Source organism: Protopterus annectens, chromosome 9.part0 (assembly GCF_019279795.1).
Source record: "Protopterus annectens isolate FY-2018-M chromosome 9.part0, PAN1.0, whole genome shotgun sequence".
Lineage (NCBI taxonomy): Eukaryota > Metazoa > Chordata > Ceratodontiformes > Protopteridae > Protopterus > Protopterus annectens.
In genome coordinates this window covers 1862241279-1862263965 of record NC_056743.1, presented here as the reverse complement: position 1 = coordinate 1862263965, position 22687 = coordinate 1862241279, and the positions used below count along the sequence as shown (strand labels likewise).

At 38.8% G+C, this 22687-nt stretch overlaps 1 long non-coding RNA gene across 1 annotated transcript; it reads left to right on the top strand.

Annotated features, from left to right (window-relative positions):
• Positions 1–457: 457 nt before the first annotated feature.
• LOC122812298 lies at positions 458–22486 on the top strand. Its single transcript, XR_006366378.1, has 2 exons — positions 458–495; positions 19558–22486. It is a non-coding gene; the product is annotated as an uncharacterized LOC122812298 (long non-coding RNA).
• The last annotated feature ends 201 nt before the right edge of the window (positions 22487–22687 follow it).

Here is a 22687-nt window from a genome sequence, read left to right as displayed (position 1 = left end):
AAAGAGGACAGACTACTGCTAGATGCAGGATTCCTCTTGATGTACAAAAGTAGAACACAATGGGTAATATTTAGGAATTATTTTCACAAAGAGTGGTGAAGCTGAATTTAACAGCAGCACATGACAGGGACAGCTACAGCTAAAACAAAAAAATAATCACATGGTATGTTAGATAATATGCTAGTTTGTAAACATAAGAGGGTATATTTTGGAAGATTGTGTTTATTTCTACAATTTTGTTTTGGGCCATTGACATGGTTGGACAAAAATACCTTTTAACTGGTGCAACATTTTAATAGATCACACACTTAGTCTGTAGTAAGTGCATATTTGTCAGTGCTTCAGGACGTTAGAAAAAAAATCAGATAATCTTCATTAACTAATTAATTATGCCTTTACATCACTGCAGTCAGTCACTGATGCAATGAAATGATTAAACTATTGTTTATATGTTACAGATCAATACCTGCAAACTGCGAAGCTGAAAACAAACAGGTAATACATTAAATATAATATTTAAGTTCACACTTTTCTGTTTAACTGGTATTGGTTGCCATTATGCATGATCACCATAACAAAGCAGAAGAGCTAGTGTTTTCCTACTGACCATGGAATAAGATTATTGTGCGTCCAAGGTTCTCTTTTTACTCTGTGGGCTGTGTATCCGGGCATGCTACTTCATAGCTAAAGATCTCAGGGTACTTGCATTACAGAGGCTTAAATAGCAAGGTGATGAAAATGTTGTGACATTCTTTTTCTGTGTTTAATACATTGTCATTCATGACAGAAATCACAGTCTTATCCATTATTATTGAGGCACAAGTGTCTGTCTATACTACCTATGAGGCTGTTTCCTTCAGTAACAACCATCGTTAAAAGTTTTTCTGTCATCTGTGTTGATGTAATGGTGCCAGGTAAGCTACCCATAATGCATGTTAATAGTCAGCTGTCCTGTGTACCCAAAAATTCTCATTATTACCAAATCTGAGTGGAGAAATAGTGGTTGTTGTTTAGCAGTTTACTAACAGTGTGTTTTAATTTTTTTTAGTGTAATACTAACATTTTACAATGGCTTTCACAGTGTTCATCAATTTATACAAAAACAAAACACAAACAAAAAAATGCACACAGCATACTATAAAATTAAGTCTGTCAGTATACTGGAACCGAGCCTCACTCCAAATTCTTTCAGAACACCACTACTTAAAAATGGATTTGCTTTTCTACTGCTTTTTACTAATAATCATATCATTAAAAAATTACACAAGGAGTTTGAAAGCCTTTCAGGTGTTGCCAACTGTTGTAGTTACTCATTCATAGTAAGACACCCCTGTTGTAGTTACGCATATGTAGTAAAGCACCCATCCCCTTCCCTTACTCTCACTTGAGATAACCCCATTTTTTTAAAAGTCCCAAATGTCTGTATGCCAGGTTCATTGATTAAAGGGGATAAAGCCTTGGCTATGTCTGAGATGACCACAGTTTGACCAGCAGCTTAAGCAGTAGAGGAACCTGTCAGTTTGAGAGATGGCTGACGAGATGCTGACTGATTGCTGGAAGGGTTGGAAACAGCATGTCTGGAGATATCTCTTGCATATAAATTCCAGTATAGACTGGAGGTCATCACAGATGCTTGCCTTTAATGGAAGCAAGGCTGATTTGCCCATAATGAACACCTATGGATCTCTTTAAGGTCATAGTGAGCATGCATATTGACATTTAGAATTGCAAAGAGGAAGTCATTTTCCTACACATGTAGATGGCTCCACACCCTGTGGTGTGTATAAATCTCCCCTCTGGGGGAAGGAGTGGGCTGTACAGTTCTCACTGGTGCAGAAACAAGAGGGGCAATAAAGCATCTGAAGAGGAAGGCTGAATGGTCAGACAAGGATGAAGAAAAATAAAACAAAAAGTCACAGTGTATTATAGAGCACTTTTAGAACACCCTGTATGTCCCTTACTGAGCACAATAGTTATCTTAACAAATTAGCTGAAATTTCCAGTAAACCCAACACCTTTCTGATGGTCATACTTCAACTATCCATCAATAAACCAGGTGACCTACACTACTAATAATCAGCATGCCATCCCTTCCTTGACATTATACATTTTAACTTTCTTTTGCAGATAGCTAATCATCCTAATAGGAGATCCTTGATCTAGTCCTCATGAACATGCCCATATTTTGCACTTCTCCATATGTACCACCCTGCCTTGTTAAATAAGACCATAATTTAAAGTACTTTTCCATTGTAACCGATGGTACTTCCACAATAAATGCCTCTGTTCTTAGGGAACTCTAGAAAGCAAACCTTCCTCGGTTACTTGACAGCCAAAATAAATATTTTGCTTTAATCCTCCTCTGAAGTATCCCATTGCTAAAGCATCTTCCTATGCCTCCAACTTCTACTCCCAATTAAATAGTTATACTGATAAGGCAGTCTGTGTCTATACCAAATATAATTAGACATTTAAAAACAAATGACTCCCTACTGCAAAAATCTTCACTTGAAATGCTAACTGCCGACAAGTCAAAAAAAAAAGGCTAAAAACACAAGTGACGATCAAATCTCTAAAATCACTCTTCTCTTTTAAATTTATTTTTGTGTGGGTGGCACGTCTCCCTGTATATATACCAACTCCAAGATGATCATACCTTGGAGAAAAGATAACATTTCAAGAAATGGCATCTTGGACTTGGTATATGCAAGTCTGACCTTTTGGCCATTCAGTCTCTGTATTTCATGGCATGCAGTAGTGGGTCCCAACATTTCAAATGGTTATGAAACAAACCTCTGTGATGGAATACACTGATAAATTTTATAGCAAGAGGAAGAAACAGCTTAATGCTTTTAAGAGGCCTCATTCTACATAACTTGACTGCGGTGGTGGTGCTGCGGTAGCGTTGACGCCTCACAGTAAGACGTTGTCCCTCCTGTTCGATTCTCAGCTAGAGTGTCTTCTGTGTGGAGACATGCATGAATGGGTGTACCTTCGTTGAAGCTTGTATGTCAGGGCTGGCAACTCAGCACGTAAAAATCTACTGCCAATCATTAGCGGAGGGGAGTTCCGCTGTGGCGACCCCTAACTGGGAAAAGCCGAAAGACACAACAACAACAACAACATTCTACATAACTTAAGAGCACATTTAAGCAAACTATCAAAGAGCTTAAATGTGCCATTAGGATGCTTAACACTAGGTATAAACTTAAAATAGCCCCTAAAACCAAAGGTAACAACAAATCATTCTTTTACTAAGTCAGGAAGTTAAGAAATAGCATCCACCAATGTTCAGAGCTAGTCTGTTATAACACTGCACACTGTGACCCACAGGCTAATATTCAAGCTAACAAATTTAGTTGTAATTTTGCTCTGCCCACAGTTATAGCTATTCCACAGTTTCCACAGTCACAGCCACCCCCATTAATTACTACAGCCAATGTTCTCTTGGTCTTCTCAAAATTTAAAAATACTTCATGCATAGTTCCTGATAACAAACAGGTTGCCTAAATATCAGTGCTAAATATAGCCTATCTCAACCCCAACTTAACATCTTTAATCTGAGCATCTCTACTGGTCACATTACTGAAGCCTGAAAAAGAGTCATCATAATGCCATTATACAATGGTGGCACAACCACAGATCTTAATAATTTTAGACCTATAAGTTTCACTAGCCTCATATGAAAAGCTATAGAGTACATTATCTCAAACCTCATTAATCTGGAGTTTGAACATCTCTTAACCCTGGACTCATTAATTCAGCTTTGTCAAAAAAGTCCTGCCTTTTTAACATAATTCATTTATTTGAAAAGTAATCAAACCAATAGATTGTGTTTATGCAGTGCATGCAGCATATGTAGACCTGGCCATGTTTATGCAGTGCATGCAGCATATGTAGACCTGGCCATGTTTATGCAGTGCATGCAGCATATTTAGACCTGCCCATGTTAATGCAGTGCATGCAGCATATGTAGACCTGACCATGTTTATGCAGTGCAAGTAATGTATCTAGACCTGGCCATGTTTATGCAGTGCGTGCAGCATATCTAGACCTGGCCATGTTTATGCAGTGCAAGTAGTTTATCTAGACCTGGCCATGTTTATGCAGTGCATGCAGCATATGTAGATCTGGCCATGTTTATGCAGTGCATGCAGCATATGTAGACCTGGCCATGTTGATGCAGTGCATGCAGCATATGTAGACCTGGCCATGTTTATGCAGTGCATGCAGCATATGTAGACCTGTCCATGTTTATGCAGTACAAGTAGTTTATCTAGACCTGGCCATGTTTATGCAGTGCAAGTAATGTATCTAGACCTGGCCATGCTTATGCAGTGCATGCAGCATATCTAGACCTGGCCATGTTTATGCAGTACAAGTAGTTTATCTAGACCTGGCCATGTTTATGCAGTGCAAGTAACGTATCTAGACCTGGCCATGTTTATGCAGTGCATGCAGCATATCTATACCTGGCCATGTTTGTGCAGTGCATGCAGTTTATCTAGACATGGTGTTTGACACTATTCCCCATAGAATTATCACTGACAAACATAGCCGGCTTTAGGCACCAGCAAATCCTGTGGTCTCTGGAGGCCCCCTGTTCCTGGGGGGGCCCCCAATCATAGCAGGTTGCCTTGATATTTTGAAACAGGTCTGTCAAACCAACAAAAGCTAGTACAACAATCTTGTGTACTTAATAAACCAGATGAGTAATACCTCGTATTTGTATCTCATTTAAAATTCAAAGATAACAGTGTTTTATTAAGCAACAAGCTTCACAATTTCATTAAATATTTTACCATTGACATAATACCCCTGGCTTAGTTAAACTCTGCTAGTGGACATTCACACCACTAAAACTAGCAACATAGCTAACATTAGGTGCTTGCAATACCCGTGGCTGCAAGGGGGCCTCTTAATCATCCCTGACTGTGTGTGGGGGGCCCACAAAAGCTGCTGCTGGTTGGGGAAAAATGAGGACAAAAATGTAAAACCAGATAAAAAACTAGTACTGCTATGTCTTACGCACTTGCGTGTGTGTGTGTGTGTGTGTGTGTGTGTGTGTGTGTGTGTGTGTGTGTGTGTGTGTGTATAAAAAAATATCAGTGATTTTTATCTGTGCACACACCCAGTAATGCCAGGACACAGACATTGTTTTTCTGGACATCAGTTAAAAATGTAGCTAACAAGTAATTATATTTCAAAAGTAATGAACAAACTATATCACAGAGCATTCAGACACTTAGATCTTCTAAGAGTCTGGGATACCCCATTCCCCAGACTGTATAAATGGAAACATGGGGCTCCCTTAATCATCCTTGACTGTATGGGGGCCCCACTAAAGCTGTTGCAGGTTGGGGAAAATTAGGACGAAAAATGCATTAATTTTCTGATTATCCTCTTTAACCTGAAAAGAGGTTTGATGTGACCCTGTTAGAATAAATCTGATAATGGCCTCTGCTCTCAACTGCACCCATTCTAAACCCAGCTCTGCTCAGATGCGTGTGTACAGAAAACTGCTGTAGGTTATGTGTGTGTTTGGGGGGGTGGACAGTGTGGTTACTACTTCTTTAACTGTCATCGCAGTCAAACCTTAGAGGTGTGCACATCAGGTTATTATAGCTTGTGTTTGGGCTGAGGACAGTGTGTTTATTCTTTTCTTTCCTGACAGACCTCAGAGGTGTACAAAGAAGGTTACAAGATTAGGTTTGTGCAGGGGCAGTGTACTGTCTAGTAGCAACAAAGTTGTTATTTCTTTCACTTTCCTCACAATCACACTTCAGGCATGTATGCAGTTAGCTGCCTTTGATAGTTTGGGTTGAGGAATGAGGAGGCATACTATGTATATGTATGTCAGCAGTCACTTGAAATACTTCTGCTTTCATCCCAGTCTAATACCAGTGGCATGCATAGGCAGTCTTTTTTGGGGTGTTAGGGAGGAAGATGGCTCCAAGATAGGACCTGTGTATCCAGACAATTGGCTTGCTAGTTTATTGTGAGTTACTATTTTGTCATCTTTGAACATTAAGCCTTTGGTACAACCTGGATTAAAAAGTTGGGAAAATGCTCTAAATTTATTTCAGAACATGCATAACCCAGTGGCTTCTGGTGGCTCTGAGTTATTTCCTAAATTGTTATTTCTGTGCTTACTTGGTCAGGAAAGGTGTGCTGAAAGGATGCAAGGAAAACTGAAGCTGAACAGCAACACAATGTATTTCCTTAATCAAAATTTCTGTTCAAGCCATCATTGGATGAAAAGGTTGCGTAAAAAGAAAAAAAATAAAATGCACTTCAGGGCATGTAGGAAGATATGGCTTCTTGAAAAAGCTGAAGAGTAAAGCAAAATTTGAGAAAATAATGTGCATAGCATGGGAAGCCCAATATGGGGGGGGGGTGATCGGGGGAAGATTGTAGGGCATGGTGTGTGTGTTTGTTTGGGTGTGTTGGGTGGCTGAAACAGTAGGCCTCGGGTGCCATTTCACCTAAGTCCAAACCTGTGCATAGTGTTCCTGCACTGTATCATTGGTGCAGCTAAATTCCTGTAACTGTAAATGGCCCTTTGTGAGATGGCCCAACACAGTGTGGTACACAAGCAAGAGCATTATAGTTACAGGTCTGTTGGTTTGCAGCATGAACTAAAAGGTTGCTTAGGAGGGTTATCAGTGATAGGGTGATATGCAGACTGGAACTGTCTAGGGGGCCCCAAGACTGACATCTACTGGGGCCCCAAAATTCTAACACAGGCTCTGCTGACAAATCTGTAAACCCGAATATAAAGCCTTACACTGTGTGGTGGATAACTAACTGGTTAGTAGACAGATCCCATGTGATTAAAGTCCCAGATGCCACTTTGGAAAGGAAAACAAAAATACCAGCAGTGTTCAACGTGGCTGAGTTTTGAATCTTCTCCTACTGGACCTATATTTCTTAGACCTATAGGCCAGTATTCCTAAACTGTGATTAAGTAAGTTTTCAGATGACTGCAAATTGGGTGTTGTTAGTCAATCTTCCACTCATTCATAAATGCCCCAACGTGGGTTAAACCATGTTAACAATTGGTACATGGACAATGGTCTCGATTTAAGTATAAAAAAAATGTTGTTTTACTTGGTACACAAAACAGTTTCACATTCCATATAAGAGATACAAACCTCCAATTAGAAGTTCTTGTAGTGATCTAGGCATTTTTATTGATAATTCCTAATCATTTGACTATCACATTGCTGCAATATTGCAAAATACCTTAAATACAGTTCATCTAATAAGTTCATTGGTTCACAGGTAAGGACTAGGCTATCTACCCTTGTGGGACATTTTAATTTTGGTCATTTTCCCCTTTGTTGCTGGAATTAACTTACCCTGTTTGGTGTTAGATTGTCCTTACCCATTCCATGATCAATAACTATATATTACATCTAGTGAGAATAACTGAGATCATACCATAGATAATTTCAGGGGAGTCACGCATGGGATAAAGTGTTTATGAGCTGCACCTGTCCATATGGGGAAAAGGGGGCAGTCCCTGGGTAAAATTTCTACTACCCATCCATAGATCTAAACACACTTAAATATGGATGTCAATGAGCTTTGTTTAATATGGATGGAGAGTTTGTTCAGTGCAGCTGTATCCTCAGCCAAATATACTTGTCCTTTCAGACCATTGTGTTGATGTTTCAGAAGAGGTTTAGATCCATAGACTCAGTATATCTGGTATTATTTGACTTGCTGATGTACAACACATCCATCAGTAGTGGATCAGAGGATCAGAGGATGCTTTGTATACCAGACATAGGTCAACTTTTAGCAGTCAGTAGGATACCGAGTATAGCAACAGGGCTCTGAGTCAGTCCACATAGGGAAAATTGCTTAGGCCTTGTATCCTTTTAGTATGGTATCTCTGTGGGTGTTCATTTGTTGCATGTGTCTTATGTTGACAGTGACCTAACTTCCTCCCAACATGTGCCCATTATTATAAGAAAATACTTCTATACTGTGCTGCTTATATTCAATGACTGGCCTAATGAGGGCTGATTAAAGGAGGACAATGACACCCCGAGTTCTGGACAAAACCCCTTTGTTTATAATCTGCACAGTATAGAAGTATTTACTTATAACAATGGGCACATGTTGGGAGGAAGTTAGGTCACTGTCCACATAAGTTCCCAAATCATGAACAACTGGGTCAGCTCTTAGGGGTGTATTGTCAATGTAGTAATTCACTAGGGTAGACCTCCCAAAGGATACTATAATCCATTTGTTGGCATTTAGTTTCCCTCTATGATTTTGGCACCAGTTACTGATTTGGGACAAACCTTCTTTGGTTAAGTAGATGCAAACAGGCGAAGCCGCAGCATTGAACCCTATGAGACTCCACTCTTGACTAGTCTCTTTGTGGAGATAGCTTCACTTATTTTGATTACTGCAGCCTATTTGTGAGCAAGTTAGCAATCCAGTGGGTTATATATGGGGTTTATTCCCAATTTATTTAGCTTTTCTACTATGCCCAAGTATAGAATTGTGTCAAAAGCTTTGGCCAGGTTGAGGTATGCAGTATGTACAGTTTTACTTTCATCCATTGCTTTGGTGACCACCACATTAAGCAAGAATGACCTACCCTTGACAAAGCCAAACTCAGATGGCTCCAGTGTTTGGAGATTCCCTATGTCCTTATTGATTATTTCAATGATATGTCTTGCCATAGTTTTGCATATGAGGCTAGTCAGACTTATGGGTCTTTAATTTCCAGGGTCTGTGGAAGGCCTGCACTTATGCAGAGAAATGACTGTAGCTGGTCTCCATTCACTGGGTACCAAACCTGTACTGAGACTGATGATAAACATTGTTAAGGTGGCAACTAAATTGTGCTTCATTATATTTATGTTGTATCATGTGTTATTGCCTGGACCCATCAATGCTGTATTTTTAGCTTTTGATACTCCTTCTAAGGCTTGGTCTTGTATGATTGTATGATAGCTGGGGGTGAGCTAGTTTCAGGTATATCATGTGAAACAGATGGGGAGGTAAAGTTAGAGCTGAATTTATCAGCTAGTAGGTTCACTGTATCATGAGCATCAGTGAGGTGACATGGTTCGTAATAATTTCAGAGTATTGTTCAGTTGTTGAGTTGTGTTTCTGAGATTTTGAACATAACTAAAAAAGGCCTTGTGATTGTCTGTCTTGGAAAGCTGTTTTAGCCCTTAGCATGGCTTTGGTAGATATTATTAAGCTCCTACATTGTTTGTTTGTTTCAGTGATGAACACTCCAATGTTCTGGGAATTGTTCTTCTTACTTTTGTTCAAAATTCTCTTCTTTTTATTATAAAGTTTATTATTGTTCCACCATGTAGGTTTGTTTCTGGGGTTCACCCTTATTCCTACATAGTACAACTGAATCTCTGCAGTTGTATACATGCTGATATAGTGTGGTGGTATACTTATTCATGTATTCAGTTAAGTTAATGGGGTCTGGTGGGGATGAGAAGCTTACCAATATATCACACAGAAGTAGACATTTCTAAAGTTTCTTCAGTTTTATTTTAATAGAAGACAGCATTATAGTCAGACCTTAAAAGTGAGAAGGATAAGTAAGGGCTGGTACAAGATTTCCCCATGTTAGTAATTACAAGATTCAAGATGTTGCTCCCCCCACTGGATACTCTGACTAAATGTTCCAGGGCATTTGTATTGACAAAGTTCAGGAATGTCAGTGCTTTTGTACTACTGATGGTGTAGGTTTCCCAGTATATGGTTGGATAGTTTAGATCACTTAGGAAAATGGTATTGGATTTAATACTGAGTGACTCTAGTTCTTGAAGATATATATCTTTATAGAAAGATACTGAGCATAATAGGAAACTTATAGATACATAAGATGTGGTAGAATTAAAGCCACACATAATGATACACTGTGTATAGATTCTGAAATTTACTCACATACTCAATAGATTACAGATATAGTAAAAAAAAACGTATACAAAACAGGTTGGCTCCACAAAGCTGGGTGACAAGTTGCCCTGGTAACATTCAATAACTTCAGATACTGAAATTAGATTAGATTATTTTGAAGAAGAACTATGCAAACTGGACCCAAACAAAGGACATGAAGGAGACAGAGTTAGTAACAGTGACCTGAGAACACTTCAGTATGACCTCGCAGTACCATTATATATGTTATTCACTAGGCTATTTTAGTATGGACAGATTTCTCAAGATTCGAGACAGTCACTTGTTAGACACATCTTTCAGGGAAAGGTGATAGGACAAACCCAGACTCATACAGACCCATATATTTGCTTTCTTTCATTTTGGATAAATTGTCAGAATTGGAAAGGTTGGGATTTGAAACCACATATCAGTATGCATATGTGAAAACTGATCTATAACCATCTGTGACAGGATGCTCTAGAATAATATGCTAATACCTATAAATGAAAAAAACTGCATGATGTAATCAATACAGACAATTTCAGCCTTTGATAGGGTCACACACAAAACACTGATTAATAAATTAAAATGACTGGGTATTGATGTGATCTTGATAGGGCAGCACAGTGGTGCAGAGGTTAGTGTTATCGCCTCACTGCAAGAGGTTCTCCTGTTTGATTCTCGGCTGGAGTACCTTTTGTGTGGTGTCTGCATGTTCTCCCTGTGTTAGCATGGGTTTCCTCTGGGTGCTCCAGTTTCCTCCCACAGTCCCAAGACAACATGCTACTGGTGGAATGTACACTCTAAATTGGCCCTAGGTGTGAGTTTGTGCCTTTTGAGGAAGGTTGGGCACTGGGCTGGCAACCTGACACTGTAAAACTCTACTGCCACTCGTTCTGTGGACCAATGATCTACTGTGGCAGCCTCTAACGGAAGCAGCCTAAAGGAGAAGAAGAAGAAGAAGACTGATGCAATCTTGATACGTTGGATCTGTCTAATAAAAGGGTTCTGCTCAGGACCCATTCTTGTTTAGGTTGTATCTTTTAAATCTATATTTTTTTCCTGAGCTGTTCTACACTATGCATGCAGATAAGTTGAAAATGGGTAAGCCTATTACATCTTTTACAGATAGGGCATGTATGCACAATAACTTAAATAAATTAACCATTTGGGCACAGGAAAATAATATACTAATAAATACATCAGTCACTAAGCATATGGGATTTGGGAGACCTAGAATGAAGTGTGAATATTTAATACAGAAAACAGTGATTGAAACTGTTGATTCATTTAAGGACCTGAGTTTGTGGATAGAGCCAGCTTTGAGTTTATCTAATTGTATCAACCAATTGGCTAAAAATCATTATAAAACTATTGGCTGTATAAAAATATTTAGAAAGTCTAGGAAACTATAAAATTAATGTATGTGAACTGTATTAGATCCAAACTAGAACTATAATATGGAAACCTTAAAAAAAAAAAAAGCCTGAGTAAGTTGTAAAAGAGTACAATGGAAATATGCCTAGAGCATCCATGGATGTGAAAATCTGAATTTGTACAGTGTATCATATATATATATATATATATATATATATATATATATATATATATATATATATATATATATATATATATGGAGACCCTACTCAGATACATAGGGCATTTACAGACAACCACCTCAAGGAATGTTTGGAGTTATCAAAGAATAGTAGAAAGCCATCCGACAACCAATGTAGAAGATTATATAGTAGTGAGAAGTGCAGTAATTGGTTCTCAGACAGTGTTGCTGATGCATGAAAGATACTATCAAATTATAGGTTCATAGGTTCATAGGTAGGTACTAGGCTATTGGCCCTAGGGCCTATATAAGCCTAGCCAAAGGTACCCTGGCTTTCGCCACCCAAGAAAATTATTTTCCTGTGCCACTGTTGAGCAGAGCCACAGAAGTGATCCCAGGGGTGAATTTCCTATCTCCCATCCAATCATCAAGATTTGTCTTGAAGAGTGCTAATGAGGAGCTTTGTTTGATATAGATAGGTAGTTTGTTCCAGAGTATGGGAAGTCTCTGGGACAGGAATCTATCCCTCCAGCATGTTCTGTTTATTGTGGTGACAAGGTTTAGGTCCCTAGAGCATGTAGCTCATAGGGATTGGGATTTATTTAAGTGGAGCATGTCTAAAAGCTCTGGGTTTGACATAGCTTTGTGTGTTAGGCAGAGATCGCCTCTGAGTAGACGATATGCAATGGAGTAAAGCTGCAGTTTTTTGAGATTGTCTGCATAGGGCATCTCTTTGAGGCTGGTAATCCTCTTTGTGAGGTATTTCTGTGGCCTTTCCAGTTGTTGTAGATGTCTTGTGAAGTACATACCAAAAGGGGCATTGTACTCTATAATGGGTCTAATGAGTGACGAGTAGAGGGGAACAATGACCTCTTTTTTTCCTGGATGAGAAACCTTTTGTGATGAGGTGTGCCACATAGAAGGATTTCCTGACTACTGTGGCAATGTGATTATCAAAGGAGAGACTACTGCCCACCTGTGTCCCAAGGTCTCTTATCACACTTTTGGTGTTAAGTAGACTACCACCTATGTGGTAGTTCATGGGTACAGAGTTTTTACCAAAGGGAATGACAATGCACTTTTTGGGATTGAGCTTGAGGCCATGGCTTTGACACCAGGCATCTGTCTCAGCAAGGCCCTTTTGTAGGATGTCCACATCTTTTGGAGTTTTGATTATGGCTCCTAGATTGCAGTCATCTGTGAACTTCATTTGCCAAAGACCTTCTGTGTTGGCCTGTACTTCAGAGAAGTAGATACCAAACAGGAGAGGACCCAGGACTGAACCCTGTGGTACTCCACTTGTCACTGGTCTGAAGCTGGATTTGGAGTCTGCTACTTTCACAGTGTGGGTTTTGTCAGTGAGCCAGTTGGCAACCCATCTTGTGACATAAGGATTTATACCTAGTTTAGTGAGTTTATCTATAATTCCAGAGTGGGGGATGGTGTCAAAAGCCTTGGCGAGATCTAGATAGGCTGTGTGAACCACCTTACACTCATCTACGGCTTTGGTGACTGCTTCAAAGAAGTCTATCAGGTTTAGGAGACATGATCTGCCTTTTACAAACCTGAACTGGGTGGGGTCCTGAGTTTGGAGATTACCAATGTCATTGTTTATAAGTTCCATGATGATACACTCCATAGCCTTGCAGACCAGGCTTGTTAGGCTAATGGGGTGGTAGTTTCTGGGGTCTGTGGTGGCTCCCCCTTTGTGGAGTGGGATAACTGTCACTGTGCGCCATTCAGTGGGCACATAGCCTGAGGTGAGGCTATGATTGAACATGGTACTTAGGTGGGGTGCCAGTTTGTTCTGTAGTTCATGTAGAACACAGCCTGGGATGTCGTCAGGTCCCATGGATGCTGTGTTCTTGGCTTTGGATAGTGAATTTTTTACCTGTGCAGCCATGATTACAGGAACTTTGCATTCTTCTGGTATAGAGATGGGCCCTTTAGGGGATGACAGAGGGGTAAAGTTAGCACTGAACCTATCTGCCAGGATGTTGGCAATATCCATTGGTTCTGTATGTATACAGATCTGAGTGTTGCCATTGAGATTCTTGACATAGCTATAGAATGCTTTGTGGTTGTCTTTAGAGTCAGTGGTGATTTTGTTTTCATAACTAGCTTTGAAGGATTTTATGAGGGATCTCAGCTTCTTACTGAAGCTGACAAGGGAGTTTCTCCAATCATGGGATTTTACTCTTTTTTGCAACAGTTTCTTTCTTCTGTTGTAGAGTTTGTTTATGGCAGGGGACCACCAGATTGGCTTCCTTTTTTTGGAGGATAGCATTTTGGTTCTGTTAGGGATTGCACGATCCATGCACTCATGTAAGTGCTTATAAAGTGCATTTGTGTAGGATTCAGCAGTCATACCTCTATTGTCCATCAGCATGGGTGTCGTGAAGTTTGCCACTTCTGTCTTAAGAAGCGTGAAGTTGGCTTTGATGAAATGTTTTACTGTGGTTTCTCTAATGGGGGGGTGGGAGAGGGATGTGGACGTCTAGGGTGATTAGCTTATGGTCGGATCTGACCAACAAGGTATTGACCTCTGGTGTGGAGCACCAGTTGCCCATGTTGGTAATAACCAGGTCTAGGATATTGCTGCCCCTGGTGGGGGTGTGGATAAGTTGATCCATGGCATTGGACTTTATGAATTCCAGAAAACGTTGAGCACAAGAGTTGGTACATGAGTAGTTTTCCCAGTTAATGGTAGGGCAGTTGAAATCACCCATTATTAGGGTGTTAGGTTGCACCCTAATATTTTCCAGTGTATTAAGAAATGAGGAGTGGGAATCCTGGGGCATGGTGGGGGATCTGTAGCAAGCTACACTTTGGATTGCTGTCTTGCCCAGAGTTAGTTGCACTTGGATAATCTCGGATGCATTATGCTGAGCAACTGGCCTGAAGGTGTGGATATCCTTAATGAATATGGACACGCCTCTGCCTTTTGTGTTTTGGTCCAGGTTAGGTGGCCGAAAGGTGTGTTATGAATTATAGCCTGGTAATGCAGTGGTACTCTCTGGAGCCTTGAACCAGGTCTCTGTCACTGCACATATGTCGATGTTCTCCATTTTAAGGAGTGCCTCGAGAGAGTGCATTTTGAGGTTTAGACTTCTAGCATTGAGTAGCAATACCCTCAGATTCTTCTTGCCTGTACCTGTTAGGGTGGTGAATTTGTCATTTGAACCTTGCCTAAAAAAGGCACTATAGGGGTGGCTAGAGCCTTAGCCAGTATCCGGAATCCCAGGGGCTACAGGTGCAGACCATCTCTGGCAAAGCATTGTGGACTGTCGATCATGTCATCCCAGGCAGACAGATACTGGATCCCCTTAGAATGACACCAGAAGCTTAGCCAATTGTTGAAGTCAATTATTTTGTCCTTGTACTGTGGTATCATTCTGGGTGATGGCAGGATGTTACTCAGGGCTAGGGTCATACCTGCCTGGGCTACAAGATTGGACAGGTCCTCCATGTCCCTTTTCATGTAGTCCAAGGAGGTACATCTCAGGTCATTCACACCAACATGGACAATGACAGAGTCATATTTGTACTTGTTGTGGAGTGACCTGAGTGCATGCGTTATGTGGTGGATCCTGGCACTCGACAGGCAGCTGACAGTAACTTTCTCCTTGTTTAGCCTGGTGAGTGGAACATCAGTGTGCCTGACTATAGAGTCACCTATGACTAGAGTGTTGGGTACGTTGTTATGCCTTATGGGCTGTGGTTGAGTGGCACACTGAGTTTGTGGGCTATGTGTCATTTGGGTTGTGTTGGGGGGTGGAGGTTGCTTGTGTTTCTGCTTTGGAGGTCACTGTTGCTTGGGCAGGTTTTTACTGAGAGCCTCCGTGAATGTAGGTGTGTGTTTTGCGTTTCTATGTATGTGTTTTGGTGGTGTAGGTTTTGAGGGACTATGTTTAGAGTGTGGTTTGGTGCAAGTGTTTACCTTCTCCTCTTGACTGTCTAGTCCAGTCTTGGGTGAAGAGAGCGTTGCTTCCAGTTTGGCTATATAAGTGCATTTCTCACAGGTTGTAGTGTTGGGTGGTAGGAGGAGAGGGTTGTCTGTGTACATGAGGCAATTACTGCATTGCCCCAAGATGCCCAGATTCATCAGGTAGACAGGAGAAAACACCGGGAGCTGACCCTTAGACATGCCTGGATAGGTGCTTATTTGTTAAGTACTAGAAACTGTTTTCCTCTAGACAGTGAGGAAAGTTGAGTGCTGTAGTAATTTGTAGCTTATTTAGTGCTTACAATAAGTTCTGAACAAGTGCTGAAACAAAAAACTGGCTAGTTCTAAGAAACAAAATTAAGCTAGAAGGCTTCCCTCCAACACAGAAAGGCTTGGGGGCCTAGAAGACTACAAATAGTCCTGGACACAGCAAATCAATATCCAGGCTAGACTACCCTATATTAAAGCAAGCACTAGGTTAGATATTTTTTTTGAAAAAGAACTTGGCCACTTAGTATGGGAAGACTGTTCTGGTGTACTGGCATGCTAGAAGGGCATTATTGCCTTGCCTGAAATATTTGTACATATGCATATATGTATATATGTACATACCTATCAACTGTCCTCAAGTTTACTTTATATGCTTTGCTCTGTCCTTCAAAAAATCTTTGATGTTTTTCTGACAAATCATTCTGTATTACAGTTAGACAGTAATGCCAGACAATAAGAGATTTATACTGCTTTTTGTTTGTGAAATCAACTTGATACAAAACCTGTTGTTCTATTAAATTAATTGAGTGATATAAAAAAATGCTGTCCCTGATTTTGACTTTTTCCCACTCATTATTTAGGTTTTGTCCATTTTTATTTAGCAAAGAAATTTAGAGCTATGATTTGGTAGCCACTAGCTGCAATAATATACCAGCTACTGAGCTCTTGTACATGAGTAATGCTGGATTTACAATGGGCACACTGATTGTTTTTTTTCCAATCAATGTGCAAGTTTCAGAATATTAATGACTTACTACTATATTTCAGTAAAAATAGAAGATAAGTCAAGTGCAGCTGCTGTTTTCAGAAACTGTCAGAAAACTGTTATACAACTGCCATAAGATACTGAGAGCTATGTAAAAATATTGGCGTAGGCCACTGTCTTCCATTATCATCATCTGGTTGTGTAGTTAAGTAACTTGTTTGGAGGCTTAGGAAAGTTTTCTTTCTAGTGTGTATAAATGACCTGATAATTTTTTTGTGATGCTGGAGATTCTTTACTTTATAGTACAATCAAGTATGAAAACATTTTAATGCACATTTCCAGCAAGGTTTGAATGCCTCACTTTCTGCACTGTATTTATTAACGCAGCAAAAGCTGCATTTGTTAGTTATTTGTTTTAATGCCTATTGGTCAAGTTTTATAATGAAGTCTGAATATTTTATTATTTAAATATTAAAGCTGTTCACATTTTAATGCACATTTCCAGCAAGGTTTGAATGCCACACTTTGCACTGTATTTATTAACGCAGCAAAAGCTGCATTTGTTAGTTATTTGTTTTAATGCCTATTGGTCAAGTTTTATAGTGAAGTTTGAATATTTTATTATTTAAACATTAAAGCTATTCACATTTTAATGCACATTTCCAGCACGGTTTGAATGCCACACTTTCTGCACTGTATTTATTAACGCAGCAAAAGCTGCATTTGTTAGCTATTTGTTTTAATGCCTATTGGTCAAGTTTTATAGTGAAGTTTGAATATTTTATTATTTAAACATTAAAGCTGTTCAAATTTTAATGCACATTTCCAGCAAGGTTTAAATGCCACACTTTCTGCACTGTATTTATTAACGCAGCAAAAGCTGCATTTGTTAGTTATTTGTTTTAATGCCTATTGGTCAAGTTTTATAATGAAGTTTGAATATTTTATTATTTAAATATTAAAGCTGTTCACATTTTAATGCACATTTCCAGCAAGGTTTGAATGCCACACTTTGCACTGTATTTATTAACGCAGCAAAAGCTGCATTTGTTAGTTATTTGTTTTAATGCCTGTTGGTCAAGTTTTATAATGAAGTTTGAATATTTTATTATTTAAACATTAAAGCTATTCACATTTTAATGCACATTTCCAGCACGGTTTGAATGCCACACTTTGCACTATATTTATTAACGCAGCAAAAGCTGCATTTGTTAGTTATTTGTTTTAATGCCTATTGGTCAAGTTTTATAATGAAGTTTGAATATTTTATTATTTAAATATTAAAGCTGTTCACATTTTAATGCACATTTCCAGCAAGGTTTGAATGCCACACTTTCTGCACTGTATTTATTAACGCAGCAAAAGCTGCATTTGTTAGTTATTTGTTTTAATGCCTATTGGTCAAGTTTTATAATGAAGTTTGAATATTTTATTATTTAAATATTAAAGCTGTTCACATTTTAATGCACATTTTCAGCAAGGTTTGAATGCCTCACTTTCTGCACTGTATTTATTAACACAGCAAAAGCTGCATTTGTTAGTTATTTGTTTTAATGCCTATTGGTCAAGTTTTATAATGAAGTTTGAATATTTTATTATTTAAATATTAAAGCTATTCATTAGTGACCTTCGGAAGTCACAAAGCCTATGAATCCATTGAGAAACCTATCGTAAGTCTACTTATAAAATAGTTTTTGATTTTCAATAAACTGTTGAATTTGTTAGTACTGATTTGTTAATTAATTATAGCACTTTGGTCTAATTAATTTTGCAGCAGCACAAGGGTGGCTGATGCAGTTGTTTTGTTTCACATTACTATGTTCATTCAGTTTTTACCCTATAACCTATCACTCTGAGCTGTATGTGTGTGTGTGTGTGTGTGTGTGTGTGTGTGTGTGTGTGTGTGTGTGTGTGTGTGTGTGTGTGTGTGTGTGTGTGTGTGTGTGTGTGTGTGTGTGTGTGTGTGTGTGTGTGTGTGTGTGTGTGTGTGTGTGTGTGTGTGTGTGTGTGTGTGTGTGTGTGTGTGTGTGTGTGTGTGTGTGTGTGTATCTGCGCGCGCGCATGTGTGGTAGGGTGGCATGGCTATTCCACTCTGAATTCTCTGCGTTCAGGTGTGGAGTTCCTGTTTGAATTCACAGTGCTGTGACTGATACTGGTATGCCTTATGGGTCCATTATAAAGATGCTATCAGTCACAGTCCTGTGTATCCAGACAGAATGAGACAGTGAAAGAGAAAAAAGAGTCCCAGGTAAACCCAAGCATTCAGTCATGATTTCTAGCCTTGTACCAAAAGTTAGGGTCTTAAATATTAATGGAGACCCTGTGTTCAGAATTATGTGTCACCATATGCTGCAAAAGAGCATCTCTTATATTCTACCATAATTATTGGCCTGGCATTAATAAGCTAAGTGCAACACTGTTATTAGTAGATCTTTTTTTTTATTTTAGGAGGACGGAATACTGTTGCAGCGACACACAAATATTAGGAAGACGGAACCTAGGGAAAGTACTGGTATACAAAGGCATAATTTCAGTATTACCATTAAAAGTTACTTGGGATCATGTATCTTCAGGTAGGGGGGACGCTATAGTGTTTTATGACACATTTCCTTGCCTAACATAAAACATCAGGTCTTTAAGAGCCACTGTTATTCAGAGTTTCTTGTATTTGGGGAGAGAAGTGATCCAGGGTTATTCATGGAAAAGCCTGCATACTAGGCCAGTGTCCTTGTGCCAACATATAAGGTCTTAGTAAAGAATAAAGCAATCGGCAAGATGCTCAAGCTCTGCTGGGTGGGATCTTCTATGTCCATGGTTCTTTTACTGCCTTTAGATGCAACCAGAAAAAAATAATCTGTTGTAATTTTGATTAATAAACATGTTTAGAGGATGTGAGTAAAATAAGAGATACAACAAAATCCCCAGCAAATCTTTGCAAATCAGAACTGCTATTAGAATTTAACACAAGTTAAAAATATTCTTTTGTCTTTCTACAATGCAAGCATTTTTTAAATTAATATTGCATGGTTTCATTAAAATGTATGTTAAATTACATATAACCAGCAATGAAAGAATACAGCTTTATAAAAATGAAAAACACTGTGGCAGTTTGTTTCATGTTTTCTGTTGGTATGTTCACTTCTGTTTTAGGATGAAAACAATGACATCATTACATATGCAGCTCTGCAGCTCCGTAACGGTTCTTCAGTGCCAAAAAAAGTTGCTCAAGAAAAGGCAACAGAGTATGCAGAAGTTCGTTTCAAGAAACGCGTGCAGGATAATAATATCGTCTATGCTGATATCAATATTACCAAGTTACACACAAAAGAAACAATACCTCATTACTATATAGAGGATCATGGGGCAGAATATGCTACGGTTAAGAAAAACACAAAGCCGTCTAAGAAGTAACTGCATTAGATATCATTTCTACAGACTACTTCTCCAGCTGTTGTTAGCCAGACATATCAAGAAGTATACAAACTGTGATCATGATATAATTTAAAAATGCTTGCAATCATCTGGTTATACTCACTGTTTTCATACAACGTTACATGGTGAATCAAATTTTTGTATTACTATAAAATATAACAGGAACCTATAAAATAAAGGAAAGGTATTGATGAAAAAGAGGCAAATAAGGGAACATTTTCTTTGCCTTATAGCATGTGAGCTTCCATGGATACATAATATGCAGAAGGTAGGTTATCCCTCGGGGTAGGAATCAATTCATGATGCAAAAGTGGACCCCAGCATATACTGTATGTAATTAAATGGAAGGCAACCACATGTCTGCAACCTGTTTATGACAACTGCTATGACAACGTATCCATTAACAGAGATGTATGGGTGCACTGACACTGCTTGGTTAAGGGGGGTCATTGAAAGCTATTTTTCATGAATTAATAAGGTGTATGTGCAATATTAAGTTTCATCTGTTTTAGCATTAGGGGGACAGGATCAATCGCACTTGAAACTCTGCAGATCTGGGAGAATCATAACACCCAGAAAGAAAGGCAGGGGGATGAAAATTTAAAGACATTACAAAGAAAGACAATATTCATGCATCAAAAGAAGTTGGGAGTGGTAGATACTTTAATGAAAATCTTTAAGTGACATTAGCTGCCTGCCAATTCTATTACACCAAATAGATCTCAGCTAAGAGTGATGCCATGTATAGAAAGTGACAGCAAACAGATTTATCAGGTAAATCATGGAATGTTTTTCTGAAGAGACTTTGTTTCTAGATTTATAAACCACTTTAATAATATGTTTTCAGTGTCAATATTGCAGTGTTATTATACAGTGTTTTTCTTCATTATGGGGAAGGGTTGGGGTTCATATTGTCTTTATAATATGGGCCAGAGACTGAGACAATACAAATAAAAAAAAATCAGTTCTGGCATACTAAAATCATAAATAATATGTGCTGGACAACAGCTCCTGATGGTGAGTTATCCAATGGAAATTCATGGCATAAAGTTAAAAAAAGAGGAGGAAGAAGGGGGCAAGTAAGGAGCATGAAGATCAAGGGAGTTTATCCCATGAAGGTCTGATGCTCCCCATTTGAAGCTAGATGGAAGTAAAAGATCAAAGGAAAGGAAAGAGAGGCAATGCAGCAGGAAGTACATGAACTTTTTAGGTATATAGGGGAAAAATGGTTTGAGAAAAAAGAACGTTCTCAGCCTTATTAAAACAAAGATCTTGCAAAAATTCCAAAGGGAAAGGGTAGGTCTAATTCTGCTGCAAGAAAAAAAGTTAAAGAAAAGAGATGCTAGTATTCTAAGTAACATCATATTCAGGGGGGAAGCTAACATGTATTGGGTGGGGAATACTGTTTAGCACTGAGCTGGCATTATTTCCCACATGTCATATGTCACATGTCAGCTGTACAGAATGGAGGAGTGCATGGGGGTGGAGACTATAATGTTACTATGAGTCCAGATGTAGAGGAGATGTTTGTGTGGAAGGAATATCATATCACCATGAGAAGGGATATGTGGGACAGAATGGGATCTGGAATTTGAAGGATTTATGGGGGAAGAAGCATTGGAGTAAGGCTATTAAGAGTTATCCTCTGCCTAGTGTACAGAGCATGAATGGACCCTATCTTGTCTATTACACATTTGCAAGTCCAGTGATAGCATGAACACCTACTCAAGGGATCTCAACCTCTTGTGAAATATTTAAAGGGCATGTTGAAGGGAAAGGGATATAAAACAATCCTCCACTCCATATAAACTGTAGTAATTATCTTACACCATTCAAATGTAATATGGATAAATGGATGGAAAACCACACATCCACCCCTGCTTTAGCACCTCATGCCCCTCATGGGTAGGGACAATGAGTACATGTCCCAACATATCCTTGTTCTGCTCACTTTTGGGCTATTCATATGCAAAATATAAGGCCTAAAAGCAATTATGGGAAAGTAAGGATAGGCTTCTTAAGATCTTCACAGATCAACAGCCTAGAAGTACCTATGAAGGCTTTATAAAGATGTGTTAACTCAGGCAAATAAGTTAGACAACTTAAATGATATGCAAGGAGATCATGCGGGATATAATGCTAATGAGATATTTTTGCAAAAATTACAAAGCACCTTGGCCCACTCTTGAACTGAATGTCTCGACCTCCATGAATTGAACATATACATAATGTATTATCACTGTCCTGATCATAGTCCTGTCTCTGTCTGCCTGTCTATGTGTCTGTCTGTCTATCCATCTATACAGCACTAGCATATAGTTGTGGTAAGCTGCTCTACATTATTGTAAAAGTGCTATTGTTGAGTGTCAGGAAATGAAAGTAGGCCCCTATTTAACATGAGAGAGAGCTATAAAAAGGATGGAACTTGGCAGTAATCGTGGATTCAAAGGGACATGATAATATTTCAGCAGAAGAATACTTAAAACCACTTGAGGAGGGGCATAATTTGGTCATAACAATGTACAATTATTTTTGTAAATTACTGCTTTGTATAGTATCAACAGACCTGAATGCTTATGAGTTCATTGCAAATTATGTACTTGTCTTCTATAAATTTTCAATAAAAAGTTGATAGATTCAAGAACCATTTTACACGTTTAAGCTGAATCTTCAAAACATTGGTTTAAATGGCATAACACCAGTTAATAAGGCTAGTTGGCCTGCTTATCATGCTGCGGTCTGGTTTATCAATGCACTAAATATCACATTGTAAATATCTGACATTTTTTCATAAAATAAATCCACACGAGAAATGGGAATACTAAATAAACCACCAACTTCTTCTTCT